We start from the raw sequence: 22,560 nt of genomic DNA, 5'->3' as shown, positions 1-22,560 counted from the left end.
CTTTTCTTTGTCCTTTTTAATTTTACCTGTCACCTCCATTAAATTATAAAAAGATCTTTGAGGCCAGTGACCCAGTCAGATACTTTTGTTACACTGTAAGTAGATCCAATACCTTGTATAGTGGGCTATCGGCAGAGGGCATTATCTAATAGAACCCACATTTATTTCATAGAGTTATAGAACCATCATTTCTTACTTAGGTTACAACAGCTCCTAATGGGTCTTAGAGTCTTACACTCTTGCTCCCCTACAATCCAGTGTCTACACACCAGCCAATGTGATCTTTTAACAATGTAATCACAAAAAAGTCATTCCCTTTTGATCTTCCAATGCTTTCCACTGTATTTAGAATAAAATTAAAATTCCTTACCATGGTTTTGTAAGCCCTACCTGATCTGGGCTGGTCTGTCTGACCTCATCTCCTGTCATTCACTTCCTGTATCATTACATTCCTGTAACTTTGCTGTTCCTCTTGTCTGGGTTTTTTTTCCCCTAGATATTCCCATGATTAAGCCCGGATGTCACCTTCTCAAGACCTTCCTTCTGCCTCCTATTCAAAGTTTTCCTCCCATTAGTTTCTATCCTATTAGTCTGCTTTATTTTCTTCTGATCACTTACCCACTGTCTGATATTGTATTTATCAGTAACTGTTGTTAACTTGCTTGTTTATTGGAAGCTCCATGAGAGCAGGCATCTTGCCCATCTTGTATTCCTAGCACTGGAGACAGAACGTGGCACATTGCATGTGCTCCATATATGTTTGTCAAACTGATAAATGAACTTTACAGATAGGCTGAAGTACATCTACAGAATCCAGTAGATTTCAACTTTTTTTTTTTTTAAAAAGCAGAAGACTCATCAAACAAAATATTTGGTTTTAAATAATTAATTTGTATGTTTGTTCAGTTCTTTTCACTCATTTCTTAAAATTAAAAGATTCTATACACAGAACAAGTTCTTAGCAAATACTTGGCAATTTAATGACTCCTTGTTCAACAAAAACTGCCACCAGGGGGAAATCAATCCTCTGACACGTAGCTGCAGACAGTGAGAAAATCTGGCTAGAGGAGAAGCAGACCTGACCCCAGGGGACAAGGGCAGGTGAGAGGCACTGAGTGTTCTGGCAGCACAGCTCCTCCAGGGTTTCTCTGCAGCTCTATAGAGAGAGCAGTAGGAAGCAGAAGAAGCAGGGCCATCATTGAAGCACCCAGAGGAGAAGCAGCAAGAGAGGGCTCTTCAATGCTGCCAGAGCTGCAGTGAGAAGCTGCCTGGCCTGGAGTGGCCTTGGGCCAGTGGCTGCAGCACTGCAGAAAGGATGGCAGTGGTGGTGCTGGCAGCAGTGGTGGTGACACAAGGACAATATCTCAGGGAGGTAGGGACATGGGAAGCAGGCTCCCTCAAGGTGCAAGCCAGAAGGGACTTGGGAAGGAGCAATAACTGAGAGATTACACTTTTATAATCTTAATTTTTTTAACATTTTAAAAACCAATTTCATAGAACATCTACATAGGAACAGTTACTGTTACATTCCGTTACACTAACACTGTATGGTTTCAGTTCAGTAATTTTCCATTAAAAAATATTTTTTCTACCTACTACAATTCCCTCCTTTTTCCTTAAGACGAGACAACTAAGGCTCAACAGAAATTACTTATTAGGTTATAACCACTCTTCTCTCTCCTTAAAGTTGCTATACATTTATAGAATTTGTGTTTCCATTAATGCTTCAATTTTTTGATACCACTTTGTTTACAGCACTTAACTATGGAGAAAAGAAAAAGCAAAACTGAAACAAGGAAGGATATATGCTATATCTTTAACAATATATTTTCTGATTCCCTTTAGATGCCCCGTCAACCAGGATCACATACAGGTTTCACGCTTTATTGCAGTTATGTGAAAGACTTACTGGTCTCACGCATTTTACGTATGTTGACTTCTATGTTTTGACTCATCTAAATAAACACAGCAAGACTCATTTACAAGGGTACATATGCTTTCTATTCAACCAGAAAAAAATCTAAAGCTAGATGTAGAAAAACAATGATACTAAAAAACTCTTTTAACTTCAGATTGTATTGGACTGAGATTTTCTGCAGTACAGTTCTTTACAGTTAGTAGGGTGCCTGAAAAGTTTGCCACGGATGTGGAAAGTGCATAAAGTACCGCTCCAGTAGACATTGTACAGATGAAATACTTTAATCCACTAGCATAAATGGTCTCTTAATTCTTTCCCAGTGGTCCTTTGGAATGCGTTTTATTCGCTCTTGGTAAAGTCTGAATGCCAAGATGCAGGAAATATATTCCCTACAGAACAGGTGTCTGTTTAATCCCCACGTATGATCTTATAAATGAGTTTAGCTAGAAACAGCCTGGTGGGAGCCTATATAATGTTTACGCTGTAATTTCAGGTCCCATAATAGGTCTGGAATAGTGTACGCTACTACTACACTACTGCACTCCCATCCCCCAAAATAGGAACTCCTAAAGGGTGCTATATGTAGGCCTATCAATATAAAAGCTGGGAGATAAATCCATATTCCCACCATTTTTTTTGGTCTAATTATTCAATTTAATTCAACTACTTCCCTAGAAATGAATATCAGAGAAAAGTATGCTCAGAAAGGTGATTTTGGGAGTAGCTGACTTAGCACTTTCCACAATGGTTATTCTGAAGTTTGGGTAACAAATGGGGTAGTGGCCTCCTTTTCCTTCCCACTAAAAATTAGGTATCTAGTTAAGTCCGTTAGACAGGCAGAGTAAATTACGGGGAGAACTGAATGTGGAGAATAGTTCACTTACCTTTTGTAATAAGGTCCCTTTTGACTAATTCTCTACTGAAGTTCTCACTTTATCCACAGGGTCCTTCAAAGGGAACGCTCACAATGCGCATCTTCTGTAGTCGAGTTACAGGACTCTTGGGCATATATTAAGTACTTGATTGTATTTTGGCATATCAGGACAGGACATAGTTGGGTTGAGAAGACTTTAGTTTCTCAACTGTGGGCTGTGTAACTGTATTCCTTTCTCAACTGCAACACGAGAGATATGAGAAGGAATGGTGGATCTTTATAGCGACGAAGTTAGGGGTTTGTTAAACTGCCTTTTGGAAGTCAGCGTAGGAATAAGTAGTGCTGATGGGTTCAGTGTGGGTTGTTTCCTTAACTGTTTTAGTTAACCAGCCACAGCAACAACCAGAAACACATGAATTAGGAATTTATTTTAGGTACTCAGGTATGGGTGTGGCTCTACTCAATGTTCGGCTTAACTCTTTGGTGGCAAATTGCAGTGCTTCATTTAGAGTGGCATGATCTCTAGAAAGCTGGCTGGGACTCATAAGGGGCTTTTGAAAAGTTGGGACTCAAGAAGCAAGAAGAACTACAATCCTGCAGCCTGTGGGGAAAAATACCACATTCATAGAAAGATAGACAAGATGAAAAGGCAGAGGGCTATGTACCAGGTGAAGGAACAAGATAAAACAATTAAATGAAGTGGAGATAGGCAACCTTCCAGAAAAAGAATTCAGAATAATGATAGTGAAGATTATCTGGGACCTCAGAAAAAGAATGGAGGCAAAGATAGAGAAGATGCAAGAAATGTTTAACAAAGACCTAGAAGAATTAAAGAACAAACAAACAGAGATGAACACTACAATAACGGAAGTGAAAAATACACTAGAAGGAATCAATAGCAGAATACCTGAGGCAGAGGAACGGATAAGTGACCTGGAAGACAGAATGGTGGAATTCATTGCTGCAGAACAGAATAAAGATAAAAGAATGAAAAGAAATGAAGACAGCCTAAGAGACCTCTGGGACAACATTAAATGCAACAACATTCACATTATAGGGGTCCCAGAAGGAGAAGAGTGAGAGAAAGGACCCTAGAAAATATTTGAAGAGATTATAGTCGAAAACTTCCCTAACATGGGAAAGGAAATAGCCACCCAAGTCCAGGAAGTTCAGAGAATCCCATACAGGATAAACCCAAGATGAAACATGCCTAGACACACAGTAATCAAATTGGCAAAAATTAAAGACAAAGAAAAATTATTGAAAGCAGCAAGGGAAAAATGACAAATAACGTACAAGGGAACTCCCATAAGGTTAACAGCTGATTTCGCAGCAGAAACTCTACAGGCCAGAGGGAGTGGCATGATATACTTAAAGTGATGAAAGGAGAGAACCTACAACCAAGATTACTCTACGCAGCAAGGATCTCATTCAGATTCGATGGAGAAATCACAAGCTTTACAGACAAGCAAAAGCTAAGAGAATTCAGCACCACCAAACCAGCTCTACAACAAATGCTAAAGGAACTTCTCTAAGTGGGAAACACAAGAGAAGGAAAGGACCTACAAAAACAAACCGAAAACGATTAAGAAAATGGTCATAGGAACATACATATCGATAATTACCTTAAACGTGAATGGCTTAAATGCTCCAACCAAAAGACACAGGCTCGCTGAATAGATACAAAAACAAGACCTATATATATGCTGTCTACAAGAGACCCACTTCAGACCTAGGGACACATACAGACTGAAAGTGAGGGGATAGAAAAAGATATTCCGTGCAAATGGAAATCAAAAGAAAGCTGGAGTAGCTATACTCATATCAGATAAAATAGACTTTAAAAAAAAATAAACTTTAAAACAAAGAATGTTACAAGAGACAAGGAAGGACACTACATAATGATCAAGTGATCAATCCAAGAAGAAGGAAAAACAATTATAAATATATATGCACCCAGTATAAGAGCACCTCAATACATAAGGCAACTGCTAACAGCTATAAAAGAGGAAATCGACAGTGACACAATCATAGTGGGGGCCTTTAACACCTCACTTACACCAATGGACAGATCATCCAAACAGAAAATTAATAAGGAAACACAAGCTTTAAGTTACACAATAGACCAGATAGATTTAATTGATATTTATAGGACATTCCATCCAAAAACAGCAGATTACACTTTCTTCTCAAGTGTGCACGGAACATTTTCCAGGATAGATCACATCTTGGGTCACAAATCAAGCCTCAGTAAATTTAAGAAAATTGAAATCATCTCAAGCATTTTTTCTGACCACAACGCTATGAGATTAGAAATCAATTACGGGGAAAAGAACGTAAAAAACACAAACACATGGAGGTTAAACAATACATTACTAAATAACCGAGTGATCACTGAAGAAATCAAAGAGGAAATCAAAAAATACCTAGAGACAAATGACAACGAAAACACAATGATCCAAAACCTATGGGATGCAGCAAAAGCAGTTCTAAGAGGGAAGTTTATAGCTATACAAGCCTACCTCAAGAAACAAGAAAAATCTCAAATAAACAATCTAACCTTACACCTAAAGGAACTAGAGAAAGAAGAACAAGTAAAACCTAAAGTTAGCAGAAGGAAAGAAATCATAAAGATCAGAGCAGAAATAAATGAAACAGAAAAAAAGAAAACAATAGCAAAGATCAATAAAACTAAAAGCTGGTTCTTTGAGTAGATAAACACAATTGATAAACCATTAGCCAGACTCATCAAGAAAAAGAGGGAGAGGACTGAAATCAATAAAATTAGAAATGAAAAAGGAGAAGTTACAATAGTCAATGCAGAAATACAAAGCATCCTAAGAGACTACTACAAGCAACTCTATGCCAATAAAATGGACAAATTCTTAGAAAGGTATAACCTCCCAAGACTGAACCAGGAAGAAATAGAAAATATGAACAGACCAATCACAAGTAATGAAATTGAAACTGTGATTAAAAATCTTCCAACAAACAAAAGTCCAGGACCAGATGGCTTCACAGGTGAATTCTATCAAACATTTAGAGAAGAGCTAACACCCATCCTTCTCAAAGTCTTCCCAAAAATTGCAGAGGAAGGAACACTCCCAAACTCATTCTGTGAGGCCATCATCACCCTGATACCAAAACCAGACAAAGATACTACTAAATAAGAAAATTACAGACCAATATCACTGATCAATATAGATGCAAAAATCCTCAACAAAATACTAGCAAACAGAATCCAACAGCACATTAAAAGGATCATACACCATGATTAAGTGGGATTTGTGCCAGGGATGCAAGGATTCTTCAATATATGCAAATCAATCGATGTGATACACCATATTAACAAACTGAAGAATAAAAACCATATGATCATCTCAATAGATGCAGAAAAAGCTTTTGAAAAAATTCAACACCCATTTATGATAAAAACTCTCCAGAAAGTGGGCATAGAGGGAACCTACCTCAAAATAATAAAGGCCATATACAACAAACTCACAGCAAACATCATTCTCAATGGTGAAAAACTGAAAGCATTTTCTCTCAGATCAGGAACAAGACAAGGATGTCCACTCTCACCACTATTATTTAACAGTTTTGGAAGTCCTAGCCACAGCAATCACAGAAGAAAAAGAAATAAAAGGAATACAAATTGGAAAAGAAGAAGTAAAACTGTCACTGTTTGCTAATGACATGATACTCTCCATAGAGAATCCTAAAGATGCCACCAGAAAACTACTAGAGCTGATCAATGAATTTGGAAAAGTAGCAGGATACCAAATTAATGCACAGAAATCTCTTGCATTCTTATACACTAATGATGAAACATCTGAAAGAGAAATTAAGGAAACACTCCCATTTACCACTGCAACAAAAAGAATAAAATACCTAGGAATAAACCTACCTAGGGAGACAAAAGACCTGTATGCAGAAAACTATAAGACACTAATGAAAGAAATTAAAGATGATACCAACAGACAGAGAGATATACCATGTTCTTGGATTGGAAGAATCAATATTGTGAAAATGACTATACTACCCAAAGCACTCTACAGAGTCAATGCAATCCCTATCAAATTACCAATGGCAATTTTTACAGAACTAGAACAAAAAATCTTAAAATTTGTATGGAGACACAAAAGACCCTGAATAGCCTAAGCAGTCTTGAGGGAAGAAAACGGAGCTGGAGGATTCAGATTCCCTGGCTTCATACTATACTACAAAGCTACAGTAATCAAGACAATATGGTAGTGGCACAAAAACAGAAACATAGATCAATGGAACAAGATAGAAAGCCCAGAGGTAAACCCATGCACCTATGGTCAACTAATCTATGACAAAGGAGGCAAGGATATACAATGGAGAAAAGACAGTCTCTTCAATAAGTGGTGCTGGGAAAACTGGACAGCTACATGTAAAAGAATGAAATTAGAACACTCCCTAACACCATACACAAAAATAAACTCAAAATGGATTTGAGACCTAAATGTAAGACCGGACACCTTTAAACTCTTAGAGGAAAACATAGGAAGAACACTCTTTGAGATAAATCACAGCAAGATCTTTTTTGATCCACCTCCTAGAGTAATGGAAATAAAAACAAAAATAAACAAATGGGACCTAATGAAACTTACAAGCTTTTGCACAGCAAAGGAAACCATAAACAAGGCGAAAAGACAACCCTCAAAATGGGAGAAAATATTTGCAAATGAATCAATGGAGAAAGGATTAATCTCCAAAATTATAAACAGCCCATGCACTCAATATTTAAGAAACAAACAACCCAATCCAAAAATGGGCAGAAGACCTAAATAGACATTTCTTCAAAGAAGACATATAGATTGCCAAGAAGCACATGAAAAGCTCAACATTACTAATTATTAGAGAAATGCAAATCAAAACTACAATGAGGTATCACCTCACACCAGTTAGAATGGGCGTCAACAGAAAATCTACAAGCAACAAATGCTGGAGTGGGTGTGGAGAAAAGGGAGCCTTCTTGCACTGTTGGTGGGAATGTAAATTGATACAACCACTATGGAGAACAGTATGGAGGTTCCTTAAAAAACTAAAAATAGAATTACCATATGACCCAGCAAGCCCACTACCGGGCATATACCCAGAGAAAACCGTAATTCATAAAAACACATGCACCGCAATGTTCATTGCAGCACTATTTACAATAGCCAGGTCATGGAAGCAACCTGAATGCCCATCGACAGATGAATGGATAGAGAAGATGTGGTACATATATACAATGGAATATTAGCCATAAAAGGGAACGAAATTGGGTCATGTGTGGAGACGTGGATGGATCTAGAGACTGTCATACAGAGTGAAGTAAGTCAGAAAGAGAAAAACAAATATCGTATATTAACGCATATATGTGGAAAGTAGAAAAATGATACAGATGAACTGGTTTGCAGGACAGAAATTGAGACACAGATGTAGAGAACAAACGTATGGTCACTAAGCGGGGAAAGTAGCAGGGTGGTGCTGGTGGTGGTGTGATGAATTGGGAGATTGGGATTGACATGTATACACTGATGGTGTATAAAATGGATGACTACTAAGAACCTGCTGTATAAAAAAATAAATAAAATTAAATTCAAAGAAAAAAGAAAAAACTTTAATTACATGCTTACACTGAATTTTAAAAAAAGAAAAGAAAGGAAAAGGTGGGACTCCACAAGAAGCTAGAGGAGACCATTCAGGAATTGGTTCCAGTTTGGGTACACAATGGGAGCAATGACAGAGTCTTAGAACTATCTCTTGAAGTATTCAGACCGGGGTGCTAGCATCCAAGAGTTTAGCATGATATAACCAGGAATTAGGATTTAAATGTTTCCAAGTTGTAGAATATTTTAAAAGACACTTAACCTGCCAGGCAAGACTCTCAAGAGGTGTTAGGTTGGGCACCACAGGGTCCTCGTCTTCAGAGGAATCCTACTCTTCCCCAGAACTCTCATTTAGGTAGTTAGCATTTTCTTCTTCCTCATTTTCTGATTCTGATAAGGAATCAGGAGAGGGATTTCTAGGATGCATTAGAATAGAACAACAGTATAGAAAAAAAGGTACCAGAGAAAGGTAACAATCTAAGCCCATAAAACACTAACATTGGCAGATAGATGCAGAAGATGAGAAATCCTTTTAATAGGATTCATTTGTCTGTTTCTCAGTCTGTTGCAGACACACAGTATGCCTCTGGTCGTACCACTGTGCAGTTCTTCAAGATTATGTTGTATATGTTTCACTTACAAAGAAGACAGCTCAAGGGCTTCCCTGGTGGCGCAGTGCTTGAGAGTCCGCCTGCCGATGCAGGAGACGCGGGTTCGTGCCCCGTTTCGGGAAGATCCCACATGCCGCGGAGCGGCTGGGCCCGTGAGCCATGGCCACTGAGCCTGCGCGTCCGGAGCCTGTGCTCCGCAAATGGGAGAGGCCACGACAGTGAGAGGCCCGCATAACGCAAGAAAAAAAAAAAAAAAAAAGAAGACAGCTCAGTTCTCAGGACCAGTTCAGTGTGTAAAAGTTAGTGGCTTACCAGTGGCACAGGTCAGAGTCTCTCCTTCAAATCCTGGCTACCCAAGAAGAGAAGGGGTCCTCTTCTGGGCAAGCTGATTTTCTTAGTGTGATCACAACTGGTCATGATATTATGGAGAGACACTTCATGTGCTCTTTTTTGTTGGCAGGGATATTATATCTATCTGGTAATGAAAAGAAACTCCGTGGTCACCTTCTTTGTCCACTGGTAAAGCAACTTTTGTGCTGGGGGGATGGTGGGATGAGTTGTCAAGGATCTGTCTGGTGTGCATGGATCCAGTGTTTCCATAGGTGGTACAAATGCCCTTGGAAACTAGTGACTTAGTTGTTGGACTATCTGGAAAGGTAGCCTTAACCCGTGGAGGATCGTTTCTTCTTCCTTGCATCACCTCCAGCTGCAAGACCCGACTAGGCCTAGTGCTACCAGCTTTGTTCCCTATAATCTTAATTTTTTTCATGTGAAACTGAGATTACCTTAAATTTGCAATGGACATATTTGGATTAAAATTGCTTTCAACAACATACTATACACTTCCAACTCATCTAAATGTTTGCAATCACAGTGTAGCTCCATTAAAATGTACAATTACATTATACTTTAAATCGGTATTTCCTTGGGACGTTCTCATATTTTGTAAGAATAGAAAGCTTATCTAAGGCTTCTTCTGTAATGGAAATGGAAACCTTGCTAATATCTGAATCATGCTTAGTGTAAAAGAGAAAAATGGGACCATCTTAACACTCAGTATCCTTTCTTGTCATAGAATGGTAGAGTATTTGTGTAAAAAGAAGTGCTTTTTTCTTTTTCTTTTTTTTTGCAGTACACGGACCTCTCACTGTTGTGGCCTCTCCCATTGCAGAGCACAGGCTCCAGACGTGCAGGCTCAGCGGCCATGGCTCACGGGCCCAGTCGCTCCGCGGCATGTGGGATCTTCCCGGACCGGGGCACGAACCCGTGTCCCCTGCATCAGCAGGCGGACTCTCAACCACTGCGCCACCAGGGAAGCCCAAGAACTGCTTTTTCAAAAAAAATTCAAAGTGTTACTAAGTACCATAGTCCTTTGTCTTTGGAAATACTGTGGCTTTCGGGGTCACTGGCTGTCATATACCAATAGAGGGCACGATTCATCAGCTGTGGACATTCTTTGCATTCTTAGTGTTGTTCATGGTTGTTTCTTTACTTCATGGGCTATATGACACCTTTCACTAAAATAAGCCCTCGAGTTTGTGATTACTGTGCATCAGGTTATTGGGTTGGTGGCTGGCCTTCCAGCTGTCCTCCAGCCTGAGCTCATGAGAAAGCAGTCACAGTTGTCAGTGTCACAGGGCTGTTCTGTTAGATTAAATCCAAAAAAACTGGTTGTATCCAAAAAACTTCTGGTATAAGATTTATATTTTTTTTCCCTTTTGAATTAATGAAGCAGAAGCACAAGCTGTGAGCAATGTCTATAAACAGCCTTGGTTCTTTTATGAGGAATGTCCTCAATGTTAGCACCTGCAAGAAGATAGCGTGTGTCATATTAATTTTATAATATTAGCGTTTGTACAGAATAATGGCAGGAAGACAAACTGGGTTGTACTCCTTATTGGTTATTATTAGCTGATGATATTCCTATGAAGGCTTGAGTATTGGGTTAAATCACATGAAATTGCTATTTGTGTAGGCAATTTTATATGGCTCTAGGAGATAAGATATATTTTAATTAGTTCTCTCTACATAATTGTGAGTCTGCCACAAATATTTTAAATTAATACATATAATTTAAAAATTAGAACATGAAAGGCAAGATTTGTTTGTTCTCATTCTTGCTGTTTTTACTCTGTCGTTGCTCTCTTGCTCTCAAGGAAATGGAGTGGCTGCCTAAAAAAATATCCTGACGTTTGCCATTCTGTAGCCCCTTGAGAGGTAAACAAGTAAAAACACAAATATTATATACTCAGTTGCAGGTTAAATTCATCTTTAGATTCTTCTAGTAATAATTTAAACTCATAGCTGTCTCTTTATGAATTTTTATCTTTTCTTTAATAGAGAAGACAATTCCATCACAAGAATGTATTAGACGTATTGAAATGCCTTACTCCTCCCCCTTCTTCTGTATTTCTCCATTTGCAGTTTCATTGGTGCAGAAAAGGAGCTCTGGCAACTTCTGCTGAGACTTTTCCATAGGAAATCCTTCCCCCAAAAAAGCAACAGCTATTTTGAAGACTAACTTTCCAAAAATTATATTCAGGTAAGTTAAATTTTAGATGTCATCCCTTATAGCTAGAAGTGAACACATTTGACTTAATCATGTTAATCAAAAATGTATTTGCATTCAAATGTTCTTATATATCAGTACTCTTGGAAGAATTTAAATTATATTGACAGAAAACATCCATTTTCTCACATTTTCAAGTACGAAAAAAGTTTTAGAACCTGGCCTATAGCTTGGTTGTTTTGGGGAAAAAAATATGATTCAGCCAAGGCTGATCTTGTTTTTCCTTTATTCTTTAAGCCAGAAGCAATTACTTTTCATTTCAGGATTAAGCGGCTGTAACATTGCCATTCGTCGCTGAGGCTCCTGGTTTCAGCATGTCTGCTTGGTTCCCAGCCAGTCCTGGGTGTTCAGGTAGCAGCTGTGGCTGGGAGTGCCTCTCCAGCCCGCATTCCTTGGCTATGAATTTTGCAGCCCTGTTTATCTAATGAAGATCTCCCCATAGTGAGTTGCTCATGACGTTGTCACACAGACGTTAATGAATGATATGGAAAGATACTGATTCTTTTTCCTCATGGAATGCCAGCCAATCCTGAATCTCCCAGTCCTTTCACTCTGGCTGATCACCACAAAGGCCTGGTGCTAAGATCTGATGAGATCTGTCCTACATAAACCAAACTCCAACAGGATGCCTATACATCCTCTCTGTGAGGCTATCATCCAAACCTGTTCAGAGAATTTTTCTACAATTACATTCACCCAAACACTGACTCACTACTCTGCCCTGATCATACTTTTAATCTATAAATGCTGTCGCTGACTTCAGTGCCCAAAGACTTTCTTCCTTCTCTTGAAACTCATGAATTTACTTAGGATAGCTTGGGATGGCTTTAGAGTCTGGCTTTCTCACTATTTCACGTGTCTTCATTTTGCCTTCCCGAACCGGACTGTGAATTCCTTGAGAGAAGAGCTCCTGAAAACTGGTAACACCTTATATAGACAGATAGACAGGAAAAAAAAATTTTGGACAGAAAAATATTTGCTGTTCTTAGTAATCCAGAAAATTTGTCGTAACATGTTCAGAACACTCTAGGTGATGTGCTGTAGTATAGGACTCCTCTCCTTTCCCCTGCCTGCCCTCTGCTGGAACGGCTCACGAGCAATAAGATGGCCAGAGCAGGATATCGTATGGGGAATGTGGGAAAACAAGGGGCTTGTCTGGCTAGGAATAACTACAACCTAGATCTTTGAAGCTCCCCATTACGTGCCTTGGGATAACTAGCAGCCTCATTCCAAGACCCCTTATGGGTTCAACCTTGCACAGGGATGTGATTCTCCCTGCTGGCATGAGATGGACTAAGTGACCTTGTGTGTCCTCCTCATCTGCTGTGCTTGTTTCATCTCCAGAAACACCCAATACATGGCAGGTAGCTGAGCCAGGTAGTGCCCCCTCCCAAACACAGAGGCCCTCCCTGTTCACCAGCCCCTCAAAGCCTTTACCACCTTCACATTTAACAGGCATTTACAAGGATCTGGCAAGACTACCAGTTTGGTAATGCAATTCAGGAGGTGAGTTTGAAATTCTAGACTGGTTTCCTGTTTCGAAGGGCAGCAGGATATGACAGCTGCTGAGGCAGCCCATTTGCCCTTTGGAGAGGAGAAGCGACAGTGTCTGATCACTAGGCGACCTCTTCCTCCTGCTGGCCCAGGCGAGGTGTGGGCAGTCCCCTTCCCTCTCCCGCCGTTACTCAGGTGGCTAGATGTTATGAAAAAGAGAAGGAAAAACATGTTTTTTGCTTCTCTTACATTATTATTAAAAGGGGGCACTTTCTGGGGAGGCAGAATGCATTAGCTGAATCCATTTCAGTATCAATGGTTAATCAATTTAGGCAGCTTTAATGCACTTTTATTATGTAGCCTTTAAAAGCTGTTCTGGTAAATGTCCATCCCATAAATACTAGCACTACTTTATATGTATGATATCCCTTTTGGAAGGGTGAATCTGAATTATCATCCAGGTATTAATTTGCATACAGTGCTGTCCAGGCAATGCAAAAATGCTTCCTCATAGTTGGAGCATTGTTCAATACATTTTGAAGTGACTCTACATTTTAAGTCAGTGGATAAATCAGTCTGGTTGCCTCCCAAAACATAATTTTGAAAATCAATTTTACCATACTACGAACTGAATAATTGATTTCCGCATTTCATTCTGTAAATTAAACACTAGGTTTTGAATTACTAGAAGAAATGGTACAGTTAGCCAAAAAACCTTTCTTATAAAATGACAGCGTTTTAATTTATTATATGCATTAGCATTTATTCATGCCTAAGATTTCATCAATCAATTTTCTATTTAAAAAAGATGTCTCTGGAAACAGCAGTGGAGAAATGCTGAGTTCCAAAAGCAATGTTGTGAAAGGCTGCAGGGCCAGCATTCTGGGCACACATTGAACTAAATTATAGTCAATAACTATGCAGCTCCAAGTATAAGCCCACATTTTTTTAAGTATCTACCTTATGAACTGACTCTCTTGGAATGTCAGAGTTTAAAAAAGAAAATATTTAATTTTCACTATTTAAGAGGTGGGCTGTATTTGTTCAAAATTATAGCAACCTCTGATATTATTTTAAAATATTTATTTTGTCACTTTGACAGGCTTCTTATGCACTGCTCTTGAGTTTTAATTTTGTGTACAGTGGTGCATTTCAATAGTTGGCTTCAGATTAAATGAATATTAGTACTTTGTGATGATTTTATTAATTAGTTGTTTTTGAAAACTATTTTAAGCTGAGCATTACTCCAAAATAGAAGCTCTAAAAATCAGTACCATCAGATAGATGTTAATTTAAAATCATTTATTCATTTCATTCATTTAAAAAAATTGTATTTAACACATATCAGGACTGAGTTGTCCACAGGCAAGATAGGCATAGCACCTGGCATAGCAATAGTTTTAGGGACCTGTGCAAATGTTTTAATTTCCTTTAAAACCAAAAGAAAAGATAAACTCTTAGATCAAAGAAAATATTAAAATATATAATACTAATATATTCCTCTTTATACCAAGGTATAAAATACAATTTTTAATATTTTTATGGAGGAAGAGGTCCATGAAAACTAAAGTTCCTAGGACGCATGAAAATTATAATGTAACCTAGGCCATATTTCACCTATGTTAGATTCTAGAGATAAAAAGATGAGTAAGACACAATTTCTGTTCCCAAAGCATTCACAGTCTAATGAAGAAAATGGACATAAAACAGGTAGTTCATAATGTGGTTTCCTTGAAGTTATTTGAAATAGTAATTATAGCTTGAAGAATACAAGAGTTTTACTACAAAATGTCATTCAATACATAGACTCAGTCTTTTCCTTCTTTTAGTTAAACTTTACAAAAATAGGACTTGCATATATTTTAATGGTACATAGACAGCATTACTACATATTTTTTCCAGACACTACTGATGTTAGCATTCAGATCTGTGAGTCAAAATGTTCATATCTTATAAGCACACTTCATCAACAGGACCACAAAGGAAATGCCAGGTCCTAGGTATTGATGGTTCCACGGGGAAAGTGAGAAGAGGTTCGGTTCTCCCTAGCTTAGCAAAGCTTGCTTACTTATGTCCTTCTGAGTTTTATTGAGGCTTCAGACATGGAACAGAATCTTGGCTGTACTTTCTCTCTTCATAAAATTTCTCATTTATATGAGATTCAGCACTTGTTTTCTTCAATTACTGTTTCTAAATGCCATAATTGAGGTAGTCAGAATGTTCTCCTTAACCTAAATCTTCCTTGATAATATTTGGGCCCACTTCCACACTTTTTGTTATCAATTGGAGAATGATTTTTCACCATTTTCAATTTTACTTGCATTATCTTATTACACAATAAGCTTTTTGAATAAGCAAGGCATCATAGGACATTGGAAAGAATACAGACTCAGACTAACCTGGGTAGGAATCAGAATTATGTCACTCAAGCTGTATGACCTTGGTCAATTCATTTAAACTCATTGCATCTCAGCATCCACATCTATAAAATTGGGATCATTATGCATGTGTTAGAAAATTGCTGTGGGAATTAGAATAATATATGTTAAGCATTAGGCCAGTATCTGGAATATAGGGGATGTTTAAAAAATAGCTGCGGTAATTATTTGCCATATTTTGCAAATTAAGAAACTGAAGCACAGACATATTAAATGACCTTTGCCATTATTGTGGGGCTAGGGCACCCAATTGTTACTGGAAAATTGCAGCCTTACTTTTGATCAAGCCTTATTAAGAATGAAGTTGTAGAACACAGAGAAAGTGCAGAAGCAAAAGGTACAGAAAAAGCACTGACATCAAAGCAACCAGATAATCAATATATATTTATTGAACACATTGTAAGTATAAGATATTCTGTGCACAAGTTGGGCTACTTTGGTTTGCCAATGACTGAATCCTAACTTGCTCAAACGAAAAGGAGAACTTGTTGGCTGGTATAATCCAAACACATGATGTGAGGAACTGGTCCTGGGGGTGTCTGGATTCTGTGGCAGGAACACTTTCAGGGCTCACACTCTATTTCTAACCAGGATGTCTGGTGCTCTTTGCAGACGGCTTTCTCCATGCCATGGGGCACATGGCTCCTATAAACCTTGGTCTCTCATCTCATCCTAGCAGCTCTTCTATCAGCAAAGAAAGACTTTTTTCCTCTTTGGCTCCAGTCTGAAAACAATCCCAAGAATGACTTTCATGGGGCCAACTTAGGTCATATATTCCTTCCCAAACCAATCACAACCAGGAAGATAGGATAATATGATTGGTCCAATTGAGGGCACATATCTGCCGTTTTCATTAGAATATTTTTCCTATGGAAAGAGGTGCATTGGGCACACCAAAATAGTAACCTTTATCTTCTATCAGAGGTAATAGAGTAATTAATATTTTAATGGTAGAGTTGGTTCAAAGAGCCAAAAGACTAGAATCTCAGGATGTCTAGCTAAGATATTGCGAGGTCTGAATGGACATGTCCATTCTTTTCAGCCAAGAAAAGAAGCCTATCATACTTTTGTCTCCCAGTATGTTGGCTCATAGAGTTAAAAACTTAAATTTATTTCTTAGTATACATACCTTTTAATGAGAAAGTTATAAACACTTGGGTACTATCTTAGAAAAAGCAGAACCTCTAAAGAGGGTGATTGAAGGTAACATCGTTGTTGTTTGAAAAACTTCAGGATGTCATGTCCTGTGGGAATGCATTATTCTAACAATTTGCTTAACGTTTTTGCTTCCTGTAGAGTGGGCTGTGGGTGGGAACTCAAAGCAGACTTGTAAATTGAATTCATAGTGGATGGGCTTGTCTTGAAGTCTTTGCTGGGTTGTTTAAGACACTGAACTGTTTGTTCTTGGCTCCAGTACTTTCAATATCCACTCACCATTGTGTTAGTGGGAGGACTATTGTATTGTATAAGAGATCTGGAGAGCTTGTGACTGAGTAGAGTCAGTATTGTGACTTTTTATGCCAACATCATCATTTCCTCACTTGTTTCACATTTCTCCTGTCAGTTGGGCCCTCAATTCAAGGTTACCTTGATTATTTTCAGGTCTTGAGTCATGAATCTCTCTAAATTATTATTATTATTATTATTATTTATGTTGAGGGTAGGAGTTTATTAATTTACTTATTTATTTTTGCTGTGTTGGGTCTTCGTTTCTGTGCGAGGGCTTTCTCTAGTTGCGGCGAGCGGGGGCCACTCTTCATCGCGGTGCGCGGGCCTCTCACTGTCGTGGCCTCTCTTGTTGAGGAGCACAGGCTCCAGACGCGCAGGCTCAGTAATTGTGGCTCACGGGCCCAGTTGCTCAGTGGCATATGGGGTCTTCCTGGACCAGGACTCGAACCTGTGTCCCCTGCATTAGCAGGCAGATTCTCAACCACTGCGCCACCAGGGAAGCCCTCTCTAAATTATTTTTACCTTGAAAATGTTCTTTCACCAACTCACTTTTTTTTCCTTCTGTTTCAAAATTAGAGGTATCCCTACCCTTTTCCAGCACTAAATTCTTCCCTCTTTCACCTCCTTAGAAAACTAACTCCATCCATTACTTCATCTTCTATTTGTGTCTCCAATTATTCCTCTCTGATGCATCTCTCCCCACTTATCTACCTACAAGACTATCTCCTTGAGATATCATCAAAGGGGATAATGTATGTGGAAGTACATGGTTGCCCTAAAGTGTAATATAAATATGATGCAATATCACTGCTATCCTATCTTTCTCCTTTACCCCACAATCATCTAAAAAAAGTCAATATAAAGTATTTCTTGACTTTAATTTCTCACTATTCAATTCATTACTTAATATCTTAAAATCTGACCTCATTCTCCTAACTTACTGTCCCGGGGTTCATATCACTGCTTGTCTTTCTTCTAGCATGTGAGACAGTTGACTAGGCCCTCCTCTTGGTTTCTATAACCTTCACTACCTTGGTTTACTTTCTCTCTCTCCGACCACTCATATTTTAACAATCATCTTTTTCCTTCTGTCTCTGAATGTGAGTGGTCTCCATCATTCTGCCCCTGCTTCTTCTCCCTCTGCCTCCCCTCTCTCATTCTCACAAATATTTCTTGAAAGAACTTCCAGATCTCTCTCTTCACATCAGTGTCTTTGTTAAATGCCTGCTGATAACTTTAACCTACATATCTCACCAGCCCCCAAACATACGTATACTAAAATAAACTTTTACCCCATCCTAGGTACCTTCTACCCTATCTCAGCCAACAGTATTACTTTTCTACCCAGTCATTTAGGCTTAAAGCCTTGTGTTTGATCTTTGGTTCCTCTCTCTCCCTTATCCCCGAATCCGATTTAAGCCATATTTTAAGGACACATTGTTCTATTCACCTACTTTCACTTTGTCTCTCTTCCTTCAGGCAGTATAGTTCAGACTGCTGGAGTAGCACACAGTCTATTATTTTGCTTTCAGTGAGGTTGTCCAGAAGCATTTTGTGGCCCTACTTTTTCTCTCTTCCTCATTCTTGATTCTTTCCCATTTCTGACAAGAATAACTATTTGAACTTTAATTATAGAGATGACTAAATCTTCTACGCAAGTACCCTTCTCATAACCAGTATACACTAATGTGTTTAGAATGGCCTGTCTAACAAGTAACAGTCAAGTGTAAGCTGACTACTGTTTGTAAGCAGTGACATAGCAAAAATACATTTCATAGCTATATGTTTTATTAATATAATTTGCATCTTCAAGTAAGTATCTTCATATTAGAACAACATTTCTAACATATTTGATTTAGAAAGCTGAGGTTTTGAGGATCTAGTGATGAGCTAATGAATGTATATTGAACATATTGCTTGCATTTTGATACTTCTCTAGCAATCATCAGAATATAATAATTCCAGCCTTTGTGCACCTTCATCAGAAACATCACCTATCAATCCCTAACACTTTTTCTGCAGCTCCTATTAACAAAGAATGATTAAAGACAATTTCAGTTTTCCCAGTTCCAACCTTAAAGATATATGATGTAACAATAACATACTGTGTAGCTGTAAAAAAAAAAGAATGTCTTTTGTCTTATATGGAAAGATCTCTGTGTGGACTAAGTTGTTTGCGCCTCCCCAAAGTTCATATGTTGGTGCCCTAATCCCCCAGTGTGATGATATTTGGTTATAGGGCCTTTGGGAGGTAATTAGGGTTAGATGAGGTCGTGCAAGTGGGACGCTCATGGTGGGACTGCTGCCCTTATGCCCTTATAAGAGACACCAGTGAGCTTGCTGCCTTTCTCCACCATGTGAGGACACAGTGAGAAGACGGCTGTCCGCAAGCAGGAAAAGAGCTCTCCACAGAACCTGACCATACTGGCACCCTGGTCTATGATTTCCAGTCTCCAGAACTGTGAGAAAATAAATTTCTGTTATTTAAGCCACCCATTGTACGGGATTTTGTTATGGGAGCCTGAACTGACTAATACAATCTCCAAGATTTATTTTTAAATGGGGAGAAAAGGGTTCCAAAATAGTGTACTATTGGGGTTAAAAAAAGAAGGGAACATAATCTATACTTGTACTGGCTTGTATATACAATTTAAAAATCCTGGGAAGTAAATGAGAAACTAATAATGTTGGTTACTTTTAAGGGGATAGGAACTTGGCAGACAGAAGACAGGGCTGGAAAAGAGACATTGCTGTACATCTTTTTATAGTTTTGATACTTGAAGTATGTGAATGTGCTACCACTTCAAGAAATTAAATAAATAAAATGTATTAAAAATAATAACAAAAACATTTTCTTTGGAAAAACAAGATTATATTGATATAAGGAAAATATTATTTACATTGAAAGAGGATTGCTGATTAGCAGAATAATTATAGCAGAAGCTGACATTTGATGCAGGCACAATTAGAAGATGAAGGGATTTGAACTATTAATTATATTAAATTGCTTTCCCAGTCAGTTCTTTAATAATCCCCATGACGATATAGACCATTCTTATCATTTACTGCCCCTTTCTTGGATCTGCATTTGTTACCGCCTGTAGAGCTTGAAGTACCCCACATGCATGCATTTGATTGAAAGATGATAGCCACAGGTTCTCAAGTCCTCCCTCGGTAATGCCCAGATCGTCTCTGAGCATAATGCCTCCTCCTTCAACTTCCCTCAGTGGTTGATCCTATATTCAAGGATGCAACTGCTGAGAAAAGGACCTATCATTCATTTGTCTCTCTTCTGTGGACAAAGATATAACTTTTCTCACAACTGCTTTGGCCAATTAAGCATCCAGTTGTTCTAGAGACATTATATCATACTACCTCGAAGAGTTGTCCTTAAATGTAATTCTGGTCTTTTCATTTCTGTTTAGCATCTATCAAAGATTTCTTCTCCATTGGTCATCTAGACTCCACCTATCTCTCTACACAAATTGACTCATTTTGAGTTGTTTTGCCATGACTCCAAAGTGCTTTTTTTCTGTCTCCATGCCTTTGTAAATGCCATGTCCATTGCCTGGACCACCCTTCTATTTGTTCCTTTTGATGAAGCCCCCCCAAATGGAGATAGTGTTTTTCCTGACATCATCCTGTATTTATTGAACCCTATTGAGATTTTCTACGTGCTTGTTCCTTCCTGTTAGATTCAAGAAGTTCAGGAGCCACAGCATATTCATTTTGCATTCCTAATGCTGATATCCAGTAGGCACTTGATGGTTGAATGAATGAGTAAATATACAGTCTGGCTGAAATGTTAAAGACAAAAATATCATAGTACTCTCTAATAAAATCCTATCCAATGCTTAGGAAAAATGCTTCACAGGAGGATTCTAACTCTGCATTGTAAATGTGTTATTCGACCCCTGATTGATTTGTGAGAACTGAATTCTGTCAGGACAATTCTCCATGAGCCTTTTGATTTTTTGGAATGCATTCAGTTTTTTAGATTTTTTTGGTGTGTGGTTTGAAAAGTCTGCTGGACATCCCCAAAATAAGGTATCTCTATAAGGATCTCCTCTGTTTAAGTGCAATTTATTTCTAACATTTTAAAGCAGAGATGACAGCTCTCAATCCAGTGGATTTTCATCCTTATCTCCAGAAAACCACATTTCTTATGCTTTGTGGTAAAGTAAGTTACATATGTATAGATACTGCCTTCTGGAAGTGAGCCTTCGGCTAGAACCTCAGATCCACATTTGCTTGCCAGGGAGCAACAGTGACAGCAGGGTAATCTCTATCACTTTGTAAATTAGGTATCTTTCTCATGTGTCTTTCTCAAAGATGCCCTTTTTTTTGGGGGGGGGGTACGCGGGCCTCTCACTGTTGTGGCCTCTCCCGTTGAGGAGCACAGGCTCCGGACGCGCAGGCTCAGCGGCCATGGCTCACGGACCCAGCCAATCCGCGGCATGTGGGATCTTCCCGGACCGGGGCACGAACCCGTGTCTCCTGCATCGGCAGGCGGACTCTCAACCACTGCGCCACCAGGGAAGCCCAAAGATGCCCTTTTAAAATGTGAAATTTGCAGAAAACAAATTATTAATATTTCCTAGCTGAAAGAATTCGCTTTCCAAACTAAAGGAGCTGATTTTGGAGCATTTCATCTGTGTCAATAAGCCACTAGTGAGACAAATTTTAGAATTAGGCCTATTATCTTTTGTTAGTTCAGTTTACCCTAAACAGAGTAGATAAAAATAAATGCTTGAACTTCCCCATATTAAGACATGTTTGTATAAATATGACTTCATAATAACTTGTTTCCAGAGTTTATTGACTTTAATTGTCCTACTGATGCTGTGTCCATTGATATATCTGTTAGTATTCATTTTCTATAGTATCTTGACATCTAATGTATAGCATGATGACTATAGTTAATAACACTGTATTGCATACTAGAAATATGATAAGAGAGTAGACTTCAGGTGCCATCACCACACACACAAAAAAATGCTAAATGTGTTAGGAGGTGGATATGTTAATTAGCTTGACCGTAGTAATCATTTCACTATGTATATGTATATCAAAACATGGTGTTGTACTCCTTTAAAATATACAATTGTTATTTACAAAAAACCCAAGATTTGCAATAGATTGAATGCAGAAGGAGATAGGAGAATGCAACTATCCTCCATTTTGCAAAAATGTAAAATAATGCCACTGTAATACATGTAATAATGTATTTGTTCTTTGTTTCGGAGATTGTTTATTCATTAAAAAAATTATTTGTGTTCCCCTAAAAAAAAGGCAAAACAAAACATTTTCTATAGTAATAAGCACTGTCACAAGCCTAAGTCCAATATACATTTGAACATAGTCCTGACACTTTTCTTAATATCAATAGCACGTTTGCTCTTAGCGACATGTGGTTGAAGGCAAAACATAAATCCAACAGAATTTGCTGGATCTTAGTTAGTTCTAATGCCATTTATTATAAGTTTTGGAGATGAAAAGAATACAAGTTCTGGAATATTTCTCCCACCCAAGAAGTTTAGTTATTTTGCAGTTACCAAATCTGCAAAATCTCTGGATTTACCCTCC

General features: G+C 38.3%; 1 pseudogene; it reads right to left on the bottom strand.

The window, feature by feature from the left end:
- Positions 1–3,094: 3,094 nt before the first annotated feature.
- LOC103078849 (DDB1- and CUL4-associated factor 16-like) lies at positions 3,095–8,840 on the bottom strand (annotated as a pseudogene).
- Between the last annotated feature and the right edge of the window lie 13,720 nt (positions 8,841–22,560).

The sequence above is a fragment of the Lipotes vexillifer genome, unplaced genomic scaffold (assembly GCF_000442215.2).
Source record: "Lipotes vexillifer unplaced genomic scaffold, Lipotes_vexillifer_v1.1 scaffold250, whole genome shotgun sequence".
Classification (NCBI taxonomy): Eukaryota; Metazoa; Chordata; class Mammalia; order Artiodactyla; family Lipotidae; genus Lipotes; species Lipotes vexillifer.
This window is presented reverse-complemented; position numbering and strand designations above follow the sequence as displayed.